Genomic DNA, 19,594 nt, shown 5'->3' on the forward strand with positions numbered 1-19,594 from the left:
GATGAAGAAAATATGGAGACTGCTGCAGCAACTGGAGGCTATAGTGCATAGTGGAAAGCTTACTGCTACAGTAGCAAAAGGCATACACAGTTGACTAATACGGTCTTTGCCTGAATAGCTGCACCCGAAACCGTGTTAGGAAAGGCTGCAGATGCAGCAAGCAGAGTTCAAAATGCATAGAACAGACAGCCACTGCTGCAGCATAAATAGGGCAAAATTATCAGAAAACATCAATTGCTGCATGCCTACTTAGTAGAGAATGATAATCATTGCAATAGCTTTCCAAACCAGAGCCCATAAACGAGGAATGTTTTACCAGGCTTCAATATGAAGCAAATTTCACGCTATTCTGACACTTGGGTTATATGCATGAGGACAGTGGACATTGTGGGGACGATGGCCAATCTGGTGATACACATCCACCCCGAACCCCCCCCCCGCCGCTCCCGGATAGGACATCTGGTCCTCCGTCATCTCAGAAGGCTACCAGGCACATTATGGACCATCATTAAAGGGGGAGGGGATAACGTTGGTTGGCTGGCTTTGCAACTACTGCAATGAATATGGTATGTTGCATTTATATAGCGCCTTATGTACCATTGGTATGATCTCAAGGCGCTGGTAGGTTGAACGCCCTTGGGAACTGAAGTTCAAGTCAGTAGAGAGAAGGAGCGTGTGAGCACCGGATATGTGTGCAGCAGGTGAGGCATTCGTGCGATAGCTGCTTCTTAGCGGTAGGTGTGGTGGTTGGGAGATCAAGAGTATGTGTTCGTTCTGGCAGGTTGTTATCCACCATTCTTTGCACTCCAACCGTTCCATGCACTCCGATCATTTTATGCACTTTGATCGTTCCATGCACTCTAATTTTTGTAAGTATTCATTCCGTGCCCTCTATTTGTTCCGTGCATTCCATCCGTTGCATGTTATGTTACTTTGCATTTATATAGTGCCTTGTGTACTGTTGGTATGATCTCAAGGCGCTGGTAGGTTGAACGCCCTCGGGGACCGTAGTTCAACCGACCCTTGCGTTCCAACCGACCCATGCACTCCAATACGTTCCTCCGCCCCACGCACTCCTTCCGTGTTGTGCGCTACATCCATGTCATGCACTTGCTTCATCTATTCCAATCGTTCAGTTCATTCCATGCACTCTGTCATTCAATCTATCCGTTCCCTTCACGCTACTTGTTCCGTGCACTCGATCGGTATCATGTGCTCAATCCTTTCCATCTTCTCGACCAGCTTAGTCCTCTTGTCTACTTCGTTCCTCTTGTCCACTTTATTCCTCTCGGCTACTTCGTTCGTCGCATCCAATTCATTGCTTTCATCTATTTCGTTAACTTCATCCACTTCACTGCTTTCATTCAGTTTATTCCTTTCATCCACTTTCTACTTTCATCCAATTCACTCTTTCTAGTTAGTTTATCTTTTTTAGTTTACATTTAGCGGTTATTGGTTTTAGATTTCTAGCTCAGATCATGATGCTGGATAGTCGTTTATGAGAAGGCGGCTTTGGGCTAAGGTTATTGATTGCTGTTATCCAGTATGACTTACGCGACGATTTCAGGGGAAGAGCCATGTTTTCAGTAGTTTGCGGAAAGACACAAGGTCTTCAGTGAGTCGGATGTGGGGTGGAAGTGCGTTCCACAGAGTCGGGCCAGCACTTTGAATGATGATCCACCTAACCTGACGAGTTGGTTTTTGGTATGACTAGGAGGCCGGCCAAGCTTGATCTTAGAGTGCGTGGAGTTTGGTAGGGTTTTAACTTGTCTTGGGGATATTGTGGTCCGGTTTTATGCATTTCTCGGTGAGAGATGCATACGGTTTTGAGGGTCACCCTTCGAGCAATCGGAAGCCAGTGCAGAGTTTTGAGGGCTGGGGAGATGTGATCTCTTGGGCCAAGTGCTAGTAGCAGTTTGGCAGCAGCGTTTTGTGCATGTTGTAGTTTAGTTAGTTGGTACGCGTGGACTCCGAGGTAGAGGGGGTTGGCGTAGTCCAGTCTTGACATGACAATAGACTGGACCGCGGAGAGTCTGTTTGGAAAAGAGAGGTATGGAAAAATGCATCTAAGAGTTTTAAGATGATAGTGGCAGGACTTGGAGCGAGAGGGTTAGGTCTGAGTCTCGGGTGCACTCAAGGTTTTTTACTGAATTTGAGGGTGTGAGGGAATTGCCCATGGCAGATGGCCAGGGTAGCAGGTGCGGAAGAAGTTTGGTATTGCCACATACCATGATTTCAGTTTTGGAGGAGTTTAGCAAGAGGTGGTTTTTGGTCATCCAGTGATCTATGTTGAGGAGGCAGGCAGCGAGGTCAGGTTGGCAGTTGGGTTTTGAATCCAGGAGATTTAGGATCAGTTGTGTGTCATCTGCGTAGTTGTATCACAGGATATTTGTGGGAGGGTGGACATATAGAGGTTAAACACGAGGGCCGATAGGTATGCTCCTTGTGGAACTCCAGTGTTGACCTGTTGGGCGAGGGAAGCATAGGTCGAGAGTAGGGTTATTTGGTTCCTATTGTCGTTCTAGGGATTTATATAGCTGTTTAGCAGTCTTCAGTTCTGGTGTGAACCATCTAGGAAAATGGCCCTGGCGAGCTGATGGTTTACAAGAGGGGGTGAGCGGGATTAGAGAGGAGTTGAGCCAAGAGTCAAAGGCGTCTGTGGTTAGTTGTTCGTCGGGTAGGCAGGTCGGGCGAGGGGACCGAAGGAGTGCATCGGCTAGGTCGGGAAGGATCTTTAGTTTTTCCAGCATGTGCATAGGTTCAGAGGTTCTGGTTCGGGTAAGGGTAGTGGGATGTGTGAGCGAATGGCGAAAGCAATAATGAAGTGATCAGACCAGATGATAGGGATGTGGGGGTTTAGATGAATCAGGTTGTGGGAGCAGAAGATGGCATCAAGGGTGTGTCCTTTATAGTGTGTCGGTCCTTTTATGTAGGTATGGAGGTTAATTGCGTCTAGGCCGTCAACCAGAGAGTGGGTCATGGGGTTGGTGGGGATCTCAAGCCATATGTTGAAGTCTCCTAGAACAGTGAGGGTGGGATGGTTTAGTTGGAGGGTGGCGATAGAGTCGCAGAGGTTGTTTGAGAAATGCCTGTCGTAGCCTGGGGGTCTGTAGATGATTAGGAAGCTGTGGGAGAACGAAGGGGGGGAGGCATAGTTTTACGAGGAGTGATTCGCAAGAAAGAATGGATGGCTGGTTGTCGATGACTGAGTCGTGGAAGTGAGACTTGAAGGCGATTGCTATTCCTCCTCCTCTAGAGGGACGGTTTAGAGGGATGAGGGAGTAGTCTGGGGTAAAAGCTTTGTTGGCGATAGGGCCGAAGTCATCAGAGAACCAGGTTTCTGTGATAAAGACTAGGTCCGGTTTGTCAGAGGCGAGGACGTCAAAGATGCTGTGTCTGTTTTTTGCTACAGATCGGGCATTAAAGAGGATGCAAATTACTTTGGTACAGGAGAATTGTGAGGGATTTGCAGGGGTGGGGTGTAGGAGGGGAGAGGGTGGAAGAAGGGGAGTGAGAAAGGAGGGTGGTTGGTGGTCATTGGGAAGAGTAGGTGTGCAGTTCAGTTGGTGGGGTTGAGTGGGGGAGGGGTTGGACTGGTGTGACGCAGTGAATGGATTTGGGACGGAGGATTTGAAAGTGGGTTGAGGTGGGGTAGGAGTTTCAGTTGTGGTCGGTGAGAATTCAAGGGAGAGGGGTTTCAGGTAGGGCGAGGCGGGGGGAGGTGAAGGTTGAGGTTGGGAGGATTGGGAGGTGGGTCGAGACAGGAATGGCGATGAGTACTGAAAGATTGAGGGAGACCAGGTACGTTTCCTCTTCAGTGTTTTTGTTGCAGGCGGTGTGTGAGAGAGGGTAGGGGGGGGGGGGAAATCGGAGGGGGAAAGGGATGCGGCTACTGTTCTTGCCAGGGCGAGGCATGCAATTTTTAGGGAGGGGAAGGAGTGTGGTTGGAGGGGGATGATGGTGGGAGTTAAGGGCAGTGGGAGGTGGGTGGTAGCAGAGATGTGTGTGCTTGGGAGGCTAGGCTGGCCGTTAGGGGTGGGGTCTGACGACAGTAGGCGGGGGGGCTTGAGGGGATTGGCTGAGCAGGGGTCTTGCGATGGTTGGCTCGCCATCGTGTCCCTCTGGCTTGGTGTTTGGATAGGGGATGGGTAGGGGTTGTGGTGGAGGGCAGGATGTCTAGGGGAAGGGTGGGTTGGGAGGTAGGGTGGGTGTGAGGGGAGGCGGGCGCGAGGGGGTCATTTTCTGCAGATCTTGGTGGGCAAGGTGGACTCGTCGTTGTGCAAACTTTCTAAAAGCAATTATACCACGGCTATGCTGTTTAGGCACACTTTCTAAATGCAACTAAAAGACTTTTTAATGCAACTATACCACAGATATGCTATTAGGCACGCTTTCTAAATGAAACTATACCACAGATATGTTGTTCTGCAGACTTTTTAATGCAACTATACCACAGATATGCTGTTTAGGAGGACTTCTAAATGCAACTACCTGTGTAATATATTTTCTTTTTTACTTTTGTATTTCATGGTTAAATAATATATTATATACTTGTATGTATTTCTTTTTGTAACAGTGAAATGTAACTACCTTGGCAATGATCATACATGTACTCTGAAAGTAGCACAGTAATCTAAATATAAATGCTTCCATGCATCAGTAAAAGGGAGACCAAATCGGAGTAGAGAGTCCATCCAAACAGAATACCACAGATACTTCCTCAGCACTCAGATTGTTTTTCTACAGTACTTCAAGGAGGCTTCTAAGCTTCAAACCACAAAAATCAAATACAGCAATAGATACATCAACTTTGCTGTCATGGAAAATCATGTAGCCTCTTGCATAAAGATAATGTTCACCCTCAGCAGAAACCCAAACCATCTGCTTGGAATTTCATTTAGACTTTACCAGACCATGGTGTAAACATTATATTGGATGTGGATGAATAGAAAATACTTTGTGCATTCCTAATTTCTAATATAAAAATGTGGCTGCAACAGCATGAAGGAGCAGCCTTACCCTACCTTCGTCCACTCTACATAGTACCACAGACATCCCCACAGATTGCTGGAAGGGCCCAATGACTGCTTGGACAGCATCCCTAAGGCTGTACAGGGAAGATACATACTGAAAGCCACCGTAACACACAAATGCCTTTATAGACTGCTTCCACAACTCAAAATATAACTAATAATGATATTTCTTTTATTCTCTGACAAAGCAGTTTTTTCCCCAAAATGTGTCTGCATTTTCCTCAAAGTCTATGAAACATTACTCAATCTATAATAAAGAATAACCACCAAGCATTCTATCTCCTTCCCCCACTGCCCCCCCCAGTGTACAGTATTACATTTGCTATTCCCTCCCATTTGTTCAATTCTGATATATAACCTGGGTTCAAGCTGCTCAACCAGAAGTAACTAGTACTAAACCACCATCTCCTCCCAAAGGATGCAAATCTTTAGAGTCCACTACTGGGTCCCTCAAGGAATTAGTCTTTCCATATTGAAAAGGTCCTAGGCTTTCTGTAGATATTCACTTTTTGTGGAGCTTCCAACATATAGTTAGGCAAGCTCTGGCAGCAAGTAACAAAAAGCGTGGCATGTGTGGCAGCCGGTCTATATTTTCATCTTCACTGGGACCACCAAAGAGTTAACAGTGGGTCTGGTTCTCTTTGAAAGCCTAAGATAAGAGAGGATGGATACACGGAATAATGCACAATTAAATAGGGTACAATCGACTCAAATCAGTGAAAGGGAGAATAGGCTCAGTCAGGCATTAAATGTATATAATCATATTTTATTAGTATCATAAATTGCAATATGAAAAAGAATTCACACAACATAAAATGTAAATGAGCATAAAAAATTCTAAAAAAAGGACCTCAAGTACACTGCTGGGCGTGAATTTTTTGTCCAAGGTAGTGCGCAAAGATCAGTATATGGGTGCTAACAAAGTGCTTATATTAGCACCCATATACTGATCTTTGCGCACTGTGAATTATTTGTATCCTATTGCAATTTTTGATACTAATAAAATAGGATTATATAAATGTAATGCCTGACTGAGCCTATTCTCCCTTTCACCGATTTGAGTCGATTGTACCCCATTTAATTGTGCAATAATCCGTGTGACCACCCGCCTCTTATCTTTGACTCTACTTGCTCCTCTGGTCCATGGTTGAGGGACACCCATCCTTTTAAACTCTTTGAAAGCCTTCCAAGTCTCCAATCTGTCTTATTACATCTTTCCAAGCCATTTGTATGCTGGGACATATCCACCACACATGGCAATACAACCCTCTCCCTCATTTGGGTTTCATGGGTTTCACTTCAGTGAACATTTGAGAGTGTCTGCTACCTATGTAACAACTTTATTCCATGCATCTTGTATTGATAGGCCACAGATGTTTTAAAGGCGTGTGTTCACATGGCCCCCAGGAGTTGTCGGTTAAGGGCCATTTCCTCAGATTCCTTCTCCCCTTCACGGGGCCTTTAAAATCTAGCTTTACCTTAATTTTAGGGAGCTGAGCCATCAGGCCTTTTGAGTCTACAGGGGTGTCCGAGATCTTTTCAAAGGGCGTCAAGTCGGATGGCGTTCAGTTGTAAATTATAAAAAGGCCTCCCTCATACGATTTTTGGAATTGTAGTGGGTCCCCCATGGCAACCCAGGGGAGGGGGTGGGGGGGGCAAAAGTAGTAACTAAATGGGGGAAGACATGCCATTCGATTTTTTACACAATTTCCCATAGTAAACCAAGTATAGGGTGGTCCCCAACCCTTCTGTGGAATCTTGTCTCTGGGACCTACAGCAACTCGTCAATTGAAACTGGGGTTAAGATGTGGCTTTCCAGGAATATCCACTGTTCCCCAGGGTTCTCCCTCAGATGATCGTCATGACTCAGTTGAGAGGCTTTGTAAGAGCCACCCCCTCCGCAAGAGACTAGTGCAATAGGAAGCGTCCAAGCAAACAAGGACATAAAATTAAGCCAGGGGTGTGGTTGCAGTCATGGATACAAAAGGAATACAAAATCGAAGCATACAGACACCTTCTTGACACAAATTATTACCTGGAACTTGGGGACGACCCCACCATGGATCCCAAATAAAAACTAAAACAAATGATCAAATCCATGCCAAGCAGCACTAAGGAACACAGTCAAGCTCTGACACTGAACAATCCAACTCCAGCAACCTTTTATTTGCTCCCAAAGATCCACAAGCCAGGAAATCCAGGCAACGCAATGATCTCTGGAGTAACTACATTAACCGAAGCCCTATCTGAATATACTGAATCCATCCTAAAGACTCTGGTGATGGACGCAGAAAGCGTTGTGCAGGACACAATGCACTTCTCGGACCACTGGATCCACTCCTGACTACACTGGATGTCACTGACTTTATTTCAACATTCCACATGAATATGGAATTGCGGCATGGCAAAAATTCCTACAAAAAGTAAACACCAAGATAGGTACTGAAACACACAACAAAATCTGCTTCAATGGAAGACAGTGCTTACAAAAGACCGAAAGGCCATGGAAGCAAAAATAGCATTTTAGCAGGGTGCAATTTCAAGTTGAAAGCTACTAGCCACAAACAAAAGTCACTTGCCCCATTTGTGAAAGAAGGTCAGTGCATTTTACTAATGTATTTGTGTGTCCAGTCTAGCACATGCATGTGAATATTTTCAATCACTCTCCTAATAAACAGAACAAGTAAAAGATAAGTTATCCTAAGTTTAAACAAAGAAATTATGAATCAAGCCTTACCATCACATTTTCCACTCAGTGTGCCGGCCAGTGTTTCCCCAAAGCAGTCCGAGAGTTAATTACTTAATTGGAGCTGTCAATGCGCTACTGGTGTAATGTCTAAACGAGGTCTGCCAGCCACTCAATTTATAAGCACTATGTGTGTGTCCTTCACTGAAGTCTTGTTTATAACAAGCATTGGCAAAGCCAACAGTGTTGGCTTAAATAGGATAGCAGTAAACCTGTTATAACCTTAGAATGCCTTAATAAAATGTGCCAAAAAGAATACCAAGAAAGCATGTGCAGACGAAGAGCAATGGCAGAGGGCAAGTGAACGGGCTATGCTTACAAGTCATATTGATGGCAAATGGGCCAGAAAACTGACCAGAATTTACTGAAAATATGTAATACTATTTATTACTCTTATTGGTGCTCAATTCTGGGCCAGGCACCATTTTGGAGGTCTGGTGAAGGGAACGGAGTACAAGGATTATTAAGGTTTCTCCATGGATTGTGATGGATAAAAGAGGCATAGGAGCTGAGCCGCAAAGTTAGAATCGGGTGGGTGCAGAAGATCAAGATATGACGAGAAAAGACACACGGTATATAGAAGAGGTTGGGTAACTGTTAGAAAAGGCTGTAAGAGAGATGGAAACTAACAGTATGGGCCGAATTTAGTCTGGCAATTGGTTGATAGGAGTAAATATATGGAGATTGGATAAGGTATGCAGGATACACTGGAAGAGAAAGTTCACAGGAATCGTATCCATCATGGAAACTGCCTAGCAAATATTAAGGAAGATCACAGTTCAACATTTGCTATGTTGGAATAACTCAGATGTGAGCTTTAAGTGAGTTTTAAGTTAATTTTCAATGAATGGAGTTTCTCTGTAAAGAATTTTTCAAACAAAGATAATGTGTGCCAGCATGCTCATCCTGGGTAGTGGGCCATATTTTTTTCCACTATATAGGAGGGTCATACAGGGCCATAAAATTGCCTTGGGCACCAATGAAAAAGTGGCCCACATTTGAAAATAGCTAGTCAATCCTTTTGTGACACTGTTTGAATAGTAACCGAGGAGGCAGTATTTTGGTAAAGTGTGATCCAAATTGTGCATTTTAAAGAATATTTATTCAGCAACACTGGTCAAAACTACTAACCGCAAAGTGAATTAACTCATCAAACTAGCCGAAATTGGGACAAAAAGTGGCCCACACCAGCATTTTGTGTTATGGTTTGGCCATGGGCCTATTGCCCTTTAGGCCACTCGGGGCCTGCTATATATGTAAATCAGGAAAGCATACTCAACACTACAGTCCTGGCCTCTAACATCGTTTACGAAAATACAAGCTTGCATACTCGCCAGTGCCTCTTTGGCACGGTGCTCTGGCGCCCTCCAGTGGGTAAAGTGAGCACTTTTAACTACACTGCAGGCCCATTATTTCTTACTTTGCCCCATTGTCATTTTCACTCGAAAATTGCATGTGGCGAGTATACATTTTGCACCCTAATCTTAGTAAGCAAACCTTTTCATGTCGGATTTCAAACAGTAATTCTTGCAACAATCCATGAAACCACTAACATACCTGCGTTAAATTACCAACTTCATCTGAGCTTAGAAAGCCGGTGAAGTCTCTCGAACAATTCTATGAACCTACTCGGTGGCTTCCACCAATGCATATGCTCCAACAGGAAGACCAGGGATCACCAACTTGGCACACACGCCATCCTTCATGCAAAGGCCACTCTGCCAAAGAAACTGATCGTGAATTTGACTGTGCTTTGTATTGTGGCAGGTTGTCTCTAGGTATTTCCAGGGACACAATAGAGAGAGCTTATACCTTTGGTTGTCACCTACCACCCAGGACTAACCCAAATGAATAGGCTTAAGGACCCTCAACCAATTTTCAGCAGGGAGGATGAGCTGAGAAACATCTTCAAAGAAGCAACCCTACCAGCAACCGAGGAAAAACGAGCAGGGTCTCTAACCAGCAGTACATTTCCACAAGAACAAGAAGATTTGTAATGGTATTCCTGCAACATCAGGGGATACAAAACATACCAACACATCTGCACCAGATCTTCAATAACAACCCTGCAGAACCAAACAATATACATTCAAGGCACATACAGCCGCAGCTATTCGAAAGTTGTATACCTCATCCAAAGAAAAAAATGCATTCAAGGGAATAAGTTGGGGGAGACCGGTAAAGCGCTGTATGAAAGGATGAACCTCCATAGATACACCATTTCAAACCACAAAACAGAAACACCAGTGGGTCGACACTTCACACAGGAAGGGCATTCATTGCAGGATCTATCAGTGGTTTTAAAAAGTGGCCTCTCGGATACTATACACAGGTTATGCATGTTCAGGTACTTTAGCTCCGCCACCCTTTTTAAGAGAGAGCGGTCATAACATCGATATTGGATTAATGACACTATGGCCAACTTTGAGCCCAGGTCTAGCAATGCAATCACATCAACCAAGCCAGAAGATTCCCTTCCAACACAATTTCTCACCAACAGCTGTAAGATAATACTGTTCAGGATCCATAATGCATAAGGGGCACAGGGCACCGACAACAGAATGTTTGGCACCCACCGCCGAGCAGAAGGCTAGTTGAAAGAACAGCTGATACTGCAATGTCCAATTTTTTCCCCCCCTCATTTATCACAATGTATGCAAGCCAGGGAACCATTATGAAGCTTTAGGTATAAGGAAGGAACATTGGAGACTGCACCAGTTAAACCTTGAGAGCACATTTTTGTAGTGCCAAATTGTTTGCCAGCCAAGAAATGTTAGCTGCTGCACTAGAATCACTAAAAAGCCCCAACGCTACTTAGAGGCTGAAAAACGTTTAGATGGAATACAAATGCAATACTGACCCGGTTTCCCACGCATGCATTTCCATGCCTCTCACTTCAATATGCCTTTTAAAAGAACATCAGCAATTGTAGGAAAGTATCGGGACCCACCCTAAGAGTGCATGCACCCAATGTAATGATTACATGAGAAAAGAAGGTATTTGCATTTTTGCTCCTTTTTGTCCTGTTCAATGCAACTCTCGGAAGGTGTACAGTTTACAAACCCTTGTGTCCCCTGCTTCCATGAGTTTTTATGCCCTTTTAGATAAGAGAATTCCAGGCCCACATTCCATTCATTCTGTTCCTCCAGCCAATGAAGTTTAAAAAGGCTCCCTTTTTTCATTTTGAGAATTATCTGTGCTATTTCACTCTTCAACATCTGAGGAAAAGGTCTGTGGGACTTCGCAATGTAATGTTTTGTTGTAACCTTTTCTCTAATGGGGCGGATGGCGGAAATTGGCTCCAGACACGCCGTCTAAACCAGATTCCTAGATATCCAATAAAGGGTCTCTGTATCTCGAATGGGAGAGGATACGTTACTCCTAGTGGGAGCAGAACAGATTTTTGCTAATTTATTTTGAAGCCCGAATAAAGCCCAAACTTTTCCGAAGTCCTCAAAGTCTCTGGTATAAAGGCGAGGTTGTCCTCCACATTCAGTGATATATATATATATATGATAATATGATGTATGACGATATGATATGGCATTTATAACGTGCCTACATACAAGTGTTTCAAGGCGCGACAAGGCAAGGGGGGGTAAACAAGGGAGGACAGACAACAATCCTACTAGGCCAAGTGTCATTCAGATCGCGCAAGTGCTTGGGAAGGCGGGAAAAAGGAAAAGTGTGCAGGGGAAGGGAGAGGGGAAAGTGCAGTACATGGGAAAAGTGGAATAAATAAGAAAATAAATAAACGGCCAGCTGGTGGCAAGTGCAAGGAAGTGCAGACAAAAGTGCTGGTAGGGGACTGTAGGGATACAGAACAATGGTCCCCAGGTGCAGGGGTAGCCAGGGAGGCAGTGCAAGTGGGCAAATGACGGGGCCTGGGCTAGAGATCAGAAAGGGTGGCCAGGTAACACGAGCAGTTTCAGTCAGGAAATCAGCAGGGGAGAGAGGGGGGAGAAAGCAGAGGCAAAGAGGAAGGTTTTGAGGTGCTTCGGAACCGGAGATGGTTCTCCTCGAGTTTCTGGGAGGCAGGAAGGCTGTTCCAGAGAGAGGCCCCAGCTGAAGAGAGTAATCTGCCACCAACTCGTTGCTTGGAGAAGCAACTGACACTGAGGGAGTTGGAGGCGGAGGAGCGAAGAGCGAAGAGCTCGAGAAGGAAGATATTAAGGAAGAGAGTTGAAAGCATTTCGGCCCCAGGCCCCAGAAGGCCTTGTGTAAAATGCAGAGGGTTTTGAACTTAATCCTCTCAGCCACTGAGAGCCAGTGCAGGGATTTCAGTCCTGGAGAGATACGATCCCTGGGCTTGAGGCGAAGGACAAATCTCGCAGTCCTGTTCTGGAGAAGTTGCAGAGGGCGGCGAGTAGAGGCAGGCAGATTTAGATAGAGGCTGTTACAATAGTCCAGCCTAGAGAGGACCAAGGATCTGGAGACCGTGAGCTTCTGGGGGAAGGAGAGGAAAGGAAGAATACCTCTAAGGAGGTGCAGTTGGTAGTGTGACTTCTTAGAGACGTCAGAGATGTGAGGGGAGAAGGAGAGAGCAGAGTCGAAGATGACCCCGAGGTTTTTAGTCTAGCAGGTGGGAGTAGGAAGAGGGCCAAGAGGCCGGCCAGAGAGCTGCAGGGAAGGAGGGAGTGGGTGTGCCGATGAGTAGAATCTCAGTCTTATTGGTATTTAGGTAGAGGTCGTTGGCGGCACACCACTCCTGGATGGCAGACAGACAGTCAGAGATGAGGGGAGGAGGAGGCTGCGGGTAGCCTGAAAATGAGCTGGGTATCATCCGCATAGCACTGAAAGTTGGGATAGATAGCTGCGATGCGGTGGGCAAGGAGTGCCAGGTATTGGTAGAACAGCCAGGGAGAGAGGTTAGATCCTTGGGGGACACCACAGGTAGAGAAAAAGATGTCGGAGAGGAAGGAACCCCTGGGAGGGTCGAATGGAGAGGAAAGAAGTCAGCCACGCCAGAGCCTGACCAATGATACCCAGGTTATCACGAGACGGTTGGGCAGGATGGCATGGTGGACAGTGTCAAAGGCAGAAGAGAGGTCAAGCAAGATGAGAACGCACAGGGTATTAGAGTCAAGGTTGGTGAGCAGGTCTTCACGGATTTTCAGGAGAGTAGTTTTCCGTGCTTCTGACAGCTCTGAAGCCAGACTGATGGTCCAGCAGATTCATTGTGGAGATTGAGCTGGGAGATGGCCAGTTTCTCCAGGAGCTTGCCCAGGAAGGGAGTGATGGAGATTGGGCGATAGTTGACCGGGCAGGAGGGGTCTGCAGAGGGTTTCTCTAGAAGAGGGTGCACAAGGGAGTGCTTCAGGGGGGAAGGGAAGAGTCCAATGATGAAGGAGTGGTTGCAGAAATCAGCAAGGGCAGGAGCCAGGGAGTCGATGTGGTCCTTGATAGTTTTGGAGGAACAGGGATGAACCTGTTTTGACGAGACTTTCACAGATGGGACTTGTCTAGAAACCTTGTCTGCAGAGAAAAGGGGAAAGGCTGAGAAGGAGGGAGGAGGGGTGGCTGAGGAAGGGCCAGAGGAAGAGCAGCGAGTAGAGGGGGGGGAGTGAAAGGAGGAGAGTGAGGACAGGATGTCCAGAGTTTTAGAAATGAAATGAGATGCCAGTGCCGTGCAGAGGGCCTGGGAAGGGACAGGAGAGGCAGAGACTGCGGCAGGATTGGCCAGTTCCTTGCAGATTTTTAAAGAGTTCAGCCAAGTTGTTAGATGCCACAAAGACGCGGGCTTGGATATGGGCTCTCTTCTTGGCGAGGACGGAGAGACGGTATTGCCTTTGCAGCAGGCAGCAGGTCAGTTTGTCAAGAGGATGAACTTGAAGCACGCCATTTACTCTTGGTCACCCGACAACTGCGGTTTAGGGTGACGAGGTCCCGAGTCATACCAGGAGTTACACTTGGCTTTGGGCTTCAGGCGGATTATCATGACAGTGGCAAGGATATCAAGAGTATCAGATATAGAAGAGTGAAGCATGGAGAGGGCTGTGTCAGGGTGAGAGTCAGCCGGAGGGGGCCGGGGGGGGGGGTGTGGGGGGCGAAAGCCTCAACTGACACGCGTTTCGTGGGTCGGATGACCGAGAAGGTGGGTGGCAGTGATGGAGGTGGCTTGGCCTGTGGGGTAGGGAAGGTGAGGTGGGAGGACAGGAGAAAGTGATCATTCCAGGAGAGAGGAGTGGAGAGAGGGATAGAGAGGGTGAGGTCAGAAGAGATCAGAACATTAAGTGCCCTGCAGAATGAGTCGGGCCAGAAGGGAGAATGGTGAGTGAGAGTCGCAGAGGTCGCAAAAGCGTACAGAGGGGGGGGACAGGAGGCGTTCAGGTGGATGTTGAAGTCTCCAAGAAAGAGGAGTTGAGTGGTAGAGGCCAGGAGTGAGGAGGACAGGTCTGCCCACTCCGAGAGGAAGGAAGACATCTGACCAGGTGGCCGATAGATAGCAGCCACGGTAAGGGAATGGTTCGGGGAGAGAGAGAGCCTGCAGACGAGGCATTCAAAGGAGGAGTAGGCCTGCGTAGGAGTAACAGAGGCAGGAATCCACTCAGGGAAGATGAGGGCAACGTCCCCACCAGAGCGGTTGGGTCTAGGCACGGAGAGGATCTTGTAGCCATCAGGTAGGAGCGTGTCAAAGCTGGTGACGGAGCTGGCCGTAAACCATGTCTCAGTGAGACCGAGGACATCAAGGTCAAGATCTTCAAGAAGGCGGCAGATAGAGGAATGTTTGACAGCGGAGCGGGAGTTAAGAGTGGCAATGTGGAGAAGGTTGCCCTGCTTGAAGGACTTCTGGGGAGGGGTACAGATCAGAGGTAAGCCCTGCGGAAGTGTAGAAAGTGCCCGAGAGGGGGCAGGGAGGGGGAAGGCAAGGTAGCCAAGGGAATAGGAGAGGGGACAGCAGGTGAAGAAAGGAAGTTGATGAGGCGCGGAAAGCGTCTATCAAAGAGATGAAGGTTGGCCTGAGGGCCTTGGACCAAGACGGTAGACATTCATGATGACCTTAGAGGACAGAAAGGAGGCCAGGAGGGCGTCCCAACGGGTGCCACCATTAATGGGAGAAGAGGAGATAGGAGAGAGCTGGAGCGGGAGGAGGGAGGCAGAGACAGGGGACACACGGAGGGATATAGCAGGCAAAAAAAAATATAAAAAGACAAAGACACCTTCAGGCAGCAATGGCGAATAGCAAATAGAGATCAAGACTCCGTCCTTTACAAATTGACCCTCATGTAATACATTAAAGTCGGCATTTCGCTCGGCATATCTGTTCCCAGACACCCTTTAATAAACCCACTAAATCATTATGTATTAGTTTGGGAGGGCTCGAAGCCATTCAGGAACTAAGGATCTTAGTACATATCTTGGCATCTGTATTTAATAGCGAGTTGGGCTGGCATGATGCACATATTTAGTGTCTTACCCTTCCTTATGTTAGAACAGTGATAAGGGCTTTAAGAAAGGAGTCATTGACCTCCTCCCAGTCCAGGATTGAATTATACAATTTAGTTAGGAAGGGAGCCAATATATCTGTGAACACATTGTTTCTTCAATGGGGGAGTCCAGCTGAAGAGTTTAGTTTATCGTTCGAGTAGGGAGATCAAATGCCTTTAGTAATCCCTCATTTGAGTGTCCGTGGATTGTTTTTTTTATAAAGTGTGTGGAAAATATGGGAGAAACAGGATACCATTTCCTTTGGCTAGGTATGATATTTCCCCTTATATGTCTAACACAATAGAACCTTGTCTCTACTCTCCGTGTATTCGATTGGCGGACCGCTCTGCCTTGGTGCCCATCTGAGATTCAAAAATCCCCACCAATTATCAAACCTTCACTTCTGGCCATTATGCGCCTACTGGCTTCTTCATAAAACAAGCTTTGTCCTTAGTTGGGCAAATACAGGAAACACTTTGAAAGTGACATATCCCCCTCTAATACCAACCTCAACTCCACCTTTCTTTTGGTTTCCCCGAGCCCCATAACATTGGGCCTATGTGGCTCCGATAAATGTTCCTTTCCTTTCATCTCATGCCTTTAATCTGGTCTCCTGTATGAACAGTAGGTCTATTCCTTGACATTTGAACTCCTTAGCTTGTAAGATTCTTTTACAGTGTGAGTCAAAGTCAGAGTTTTTACATTTGGAGACCACACTACGATATTCTCTCCCCCACTATTATGGGAACTAATTGGGCTCTTTAAGTCATCTCCTGTTGCCATTTACCAATTTGTAGAACCTCATGATCCCCCCCCCCCAGACCATTTGTGTGTTTTCATCAGTAAATGAATAATGGATAGATATTTTGCGCTCTTTTACGCATCCTTGGTCCCATTTAGCCAACTGTGTTGAACACATTTTCTATTTACACAGAACCAAAATTTGGGACTCCCAGGCCACCAGTAGTACACTTCAGACCTTCGCCTGTTCCTATCCCATCATTATTTGTCGCTCACTCTCTAACTTTTAAATCAAGTCATAAATAACAGCACTTAACATCCTTCCCTTTTCCACTTGTAATCCCACCCTACAACAGGGAGTGATTGACTAGCAAGAGACCTTCCCAGTCCTTCCCTAGTGATGGGGTGTTGGTGGTAGTGCAAGGGGTGGGCTGGGCAAAGATTTTCTGGCCCCAAAGACCTTTTTCCTTGCGTTTTTCATTTTCACAGTGCCTCACGTTATATCAGGGCTTCATCTTCATACAAAACGTGTGGCCACCAATTCCTGTTCCTTCATTTGTTGAAGTATCTGCGCCGACTGCAATTAAATTCTGATGAGCCTGATATTGAAAATTAAGGGAGAAAGGAAAACCCAAGCAGTGTTGAATTCTTTGGTTATTCAGCCATAATGTAAGCAGGCAGCATTCCTTTCTTTTGTTAACAGTCAAGCTCAAGAGCTCCTGCAAGATCTTGATACAGGAGCCTTTGTATTCAAATCACATCCAACATTCTTGTCCTGGTGAGTTTCGGATTCGTAGTGGTGTCGTTTCGCCACGACTGATCGGAAGCCCTTCTTCAATCATCCTTCTCCTCCTCCTGAACTCTCGAATATTTCTTAGCCACCTTCTTCCTTAAAGAGAATGTTAATAATGCCCTTCACTTTTTCTTCCACATCTTAAGCCTTGAACAAGAAGGAGAATCCCCCCCCCCCCCATCTACCACCCCCACCCAGTATCCTAAAATGATTTCTTCTCACTCCATATCATCCACCTTTAAGGCCAAGTTAGTTCCTCTTCTTTCTAGATCTAGAAACAGAAGTATGAGGCAAATGTGCATAGCGGATTGTTTTCAATAGCCTCCAGTCAGCCTTCCACTTTGTCCACTCTCCCTTTCAGCTCTTTGATTGATGCCTACAGGGATGGAAATTAAGATTGGATAATTAGGAGGTAAAAAAAGCAGCAGGTCAGGAGCTATCACTGGGGAACAAGGAGCCAGTACATAGCATTCTAACAATCTAACTTCCACATAAAACGAAAGCATTTCCTTTTGCCCATCATTTATGACCCCTTATGCTTTAGATATCACGTAGGCGTGTCCTAATGTTTATTTATAGATCGTCCCAAACGCATAAAATTATATTCCTATAGGTGTGCTTTTTTGGCATCAGTTGGCCTGAGGAAACAAAAATAGCTCCTGGTAGATGAGCATCAAGGTAACCAGGCTCTTCTAGGCACCAAGCAGGAGCTAAATAGCTCCCAGCTCCCCACAATTTCAAACCCTGACCCTGTATGTCAATCGGAGGGCTCTTACCTCATCCAGGATGTCTTGCACGTCTCCTTTCGTTGCCATTTCTTTCATGAAAAAGTTGGACTTTTCGTTCATCTCACTTTGCTCATCCCCCCACCTCCTTCTCCAACCACCCTACCCCACGGCAGAGCGTGTTCTCTTGTAGTTCTGAAGTGGGTTTAATTCATTGTCCCAGATCCCAGGATAGGCTGGTCCTTGTTAGCAAAGATTTTGTTTTGGCAACATTACCTCCCCAGTTTGTGTACCTCCAATCGTTTTGCTTTGTTTTTTAACCAGTTCTGACTTTTTGAGAAGTAAAGCCTTCAACTGCCCTTCCCTTGACGTTTGCTGATTTGTTATAAAGGAAACTAATAAGTCCATCAGACCATCAATACTGGGAAACTGGGTTTCCCTTTGTGCATTACAAAAACGTTTTAACATTGCACACATCATTTTACAATGCAGTACAATGGGAAAACTTTTGTATCACACCAACCTTTTACACTTGGGATTTTTATTTCTTATATGTGCCGAAAGACATGTTGGTGGCAGCAATTATATTTTTGGATTATTTTGTTATTTCTAGTGTGCTCCTTCCAGTTTACCACGTATGGCTACTAAACGTGGCTAGTGCCTTAAAATGGCCAAGCCACAAGATTTTTGTGGATTCTTTGGGCATATTGTAGTTTGGCCTTCCTGCCCAGTCAGGAAATCTCAAGCTTGTGCGTGTGCGTCCCAGGAAGGGGGTGGGACTGTCTGGCTTGGTCTTGCTTCAGGCTGGATTTTGGATAAGGGGACTCCTGCAGTCACTTCTGCAGATCAGTGTTGGAGCCAAGAATCCCTTGTAGAAAGAGTGAACTGAAGATCCGAAGACGACTCTGAAGAGGTTCGGCATCAGTTCCTGCGCCTGGCCCCGTGAAGCCCTGTTGGACTACCTGCTCTGTAAAGGCCCTGTGCAGTGCTTCAACCCGGGACTGGTGGGACCAACCAGTATCCGCATGTTCTGAGGATCCAGCCATCCTGAGCCTTTGGAAGTGTCCCTGGACCACCCATTGGATTGTGCAGCTCTCCAGTTGGCTACCCTGGTAGAACCGTCATCGCTGTTCTGCGTTTGCAGCCAAAACCTTGGCGGTCGCCAGCTTTTGATATTAGTTGCCTTCCTGACGACTTCTAGCCACCTAGGCTTAAGGAATCCTGTCCTGGAAGGACTTCTACAACCTCAACTGGAAGGACGCCCCCACCGTCGTCTGTGTGCGGTGGCCATTTGCTGTAGGTTTTTCCTCCACCTTACCTCCAATCCATAGTTCAGAGGTGCGGTAATGCAGTGGCAACTATGTTAGCACTGCATTATCAGTTTTTGGCCACACCACCGAACTCATGAGGGCCCCATCTTTTTTTCCATAGAAGGCTAAACAGAATGAGAATACTAGCACGTCAAATTGACATCATGACATCAGGCCAATTTCAGCCTTGTAAATTGGACCAGGGACTCCACAAAGGACACATGCTCTCCATATTTTCTTCTTTAGAAGTCCCATAGCTTATAGGACAGGATAGGAAACCAGCCACTTTCCTCTGGAATGCGTGGATTAATAGGGCAGCTGACAGCCCATCATTTTGAAAGCCTGTCTAAACCACCATCAATTGGGAGGCTTTGGTAGTTTCAGAACACGTGAATTCTAGGCTACGAAGAGCTTAATTTCAATTCTAAAATACATAATGATATATTCCCGTGTCGAGAGGAATTTTTGTACACACTTTACCATGAAATAGATGGTTTTACAGTAGTCCCAGCATTACAGGTATGGCTTGACACCCCTGAGAACACCATCAATACAGAGAAAAGCAGTTGGATATGGTAGCAATCCATTTCATTTTTGTTTTCAAATGCCTAGGAGTTGTTTAGTGCAATAGGCAGGACTCCTGTATATAAAATAGGTGCCAATATGCAGAAATCCTTTAAGCCAGGCTGTGTTGCCACTTTTCTTTGACAGGGTTTCCTTACAGTCTAGCTTACTAATACTAGGAGGAATCTTGGAACAATGGTTATCATACCCAGCCGATATGATATATGATATGATATGATATATGGCATTTGTAA

General features: G+C 46.1%; 1 protein-coding gene across 2 annotated transcripts in view; it reads right to left on the bottom strand.

The window, feature by feature from the left end:
• MRPL9 (mitochondrial ribosomal protein L9) overlaps positions 1–19,594 on the bottom strand; it is a 201,053-nt gene that overhangs the window by 37,313 nt on the left and 144,146 nt on the right. The gene's annotated exons all lie outside the window — the stretch shown is intronic.

Source organism: Ambystoma mexicanum, chromosome 1p (genome assembly GCF_040938575.1).
Source record: "Ambystoma mexicanum isolate Mex_15411 chromosome 1p, UKY_AmexF1_1, whole genome shotgun sequence".
NCBI lineage: Eukaryota > Metazoa > Chordata > Amphibia > Caudata > Ambystomatidae > Ambystoma > Ambystoma mexicanum.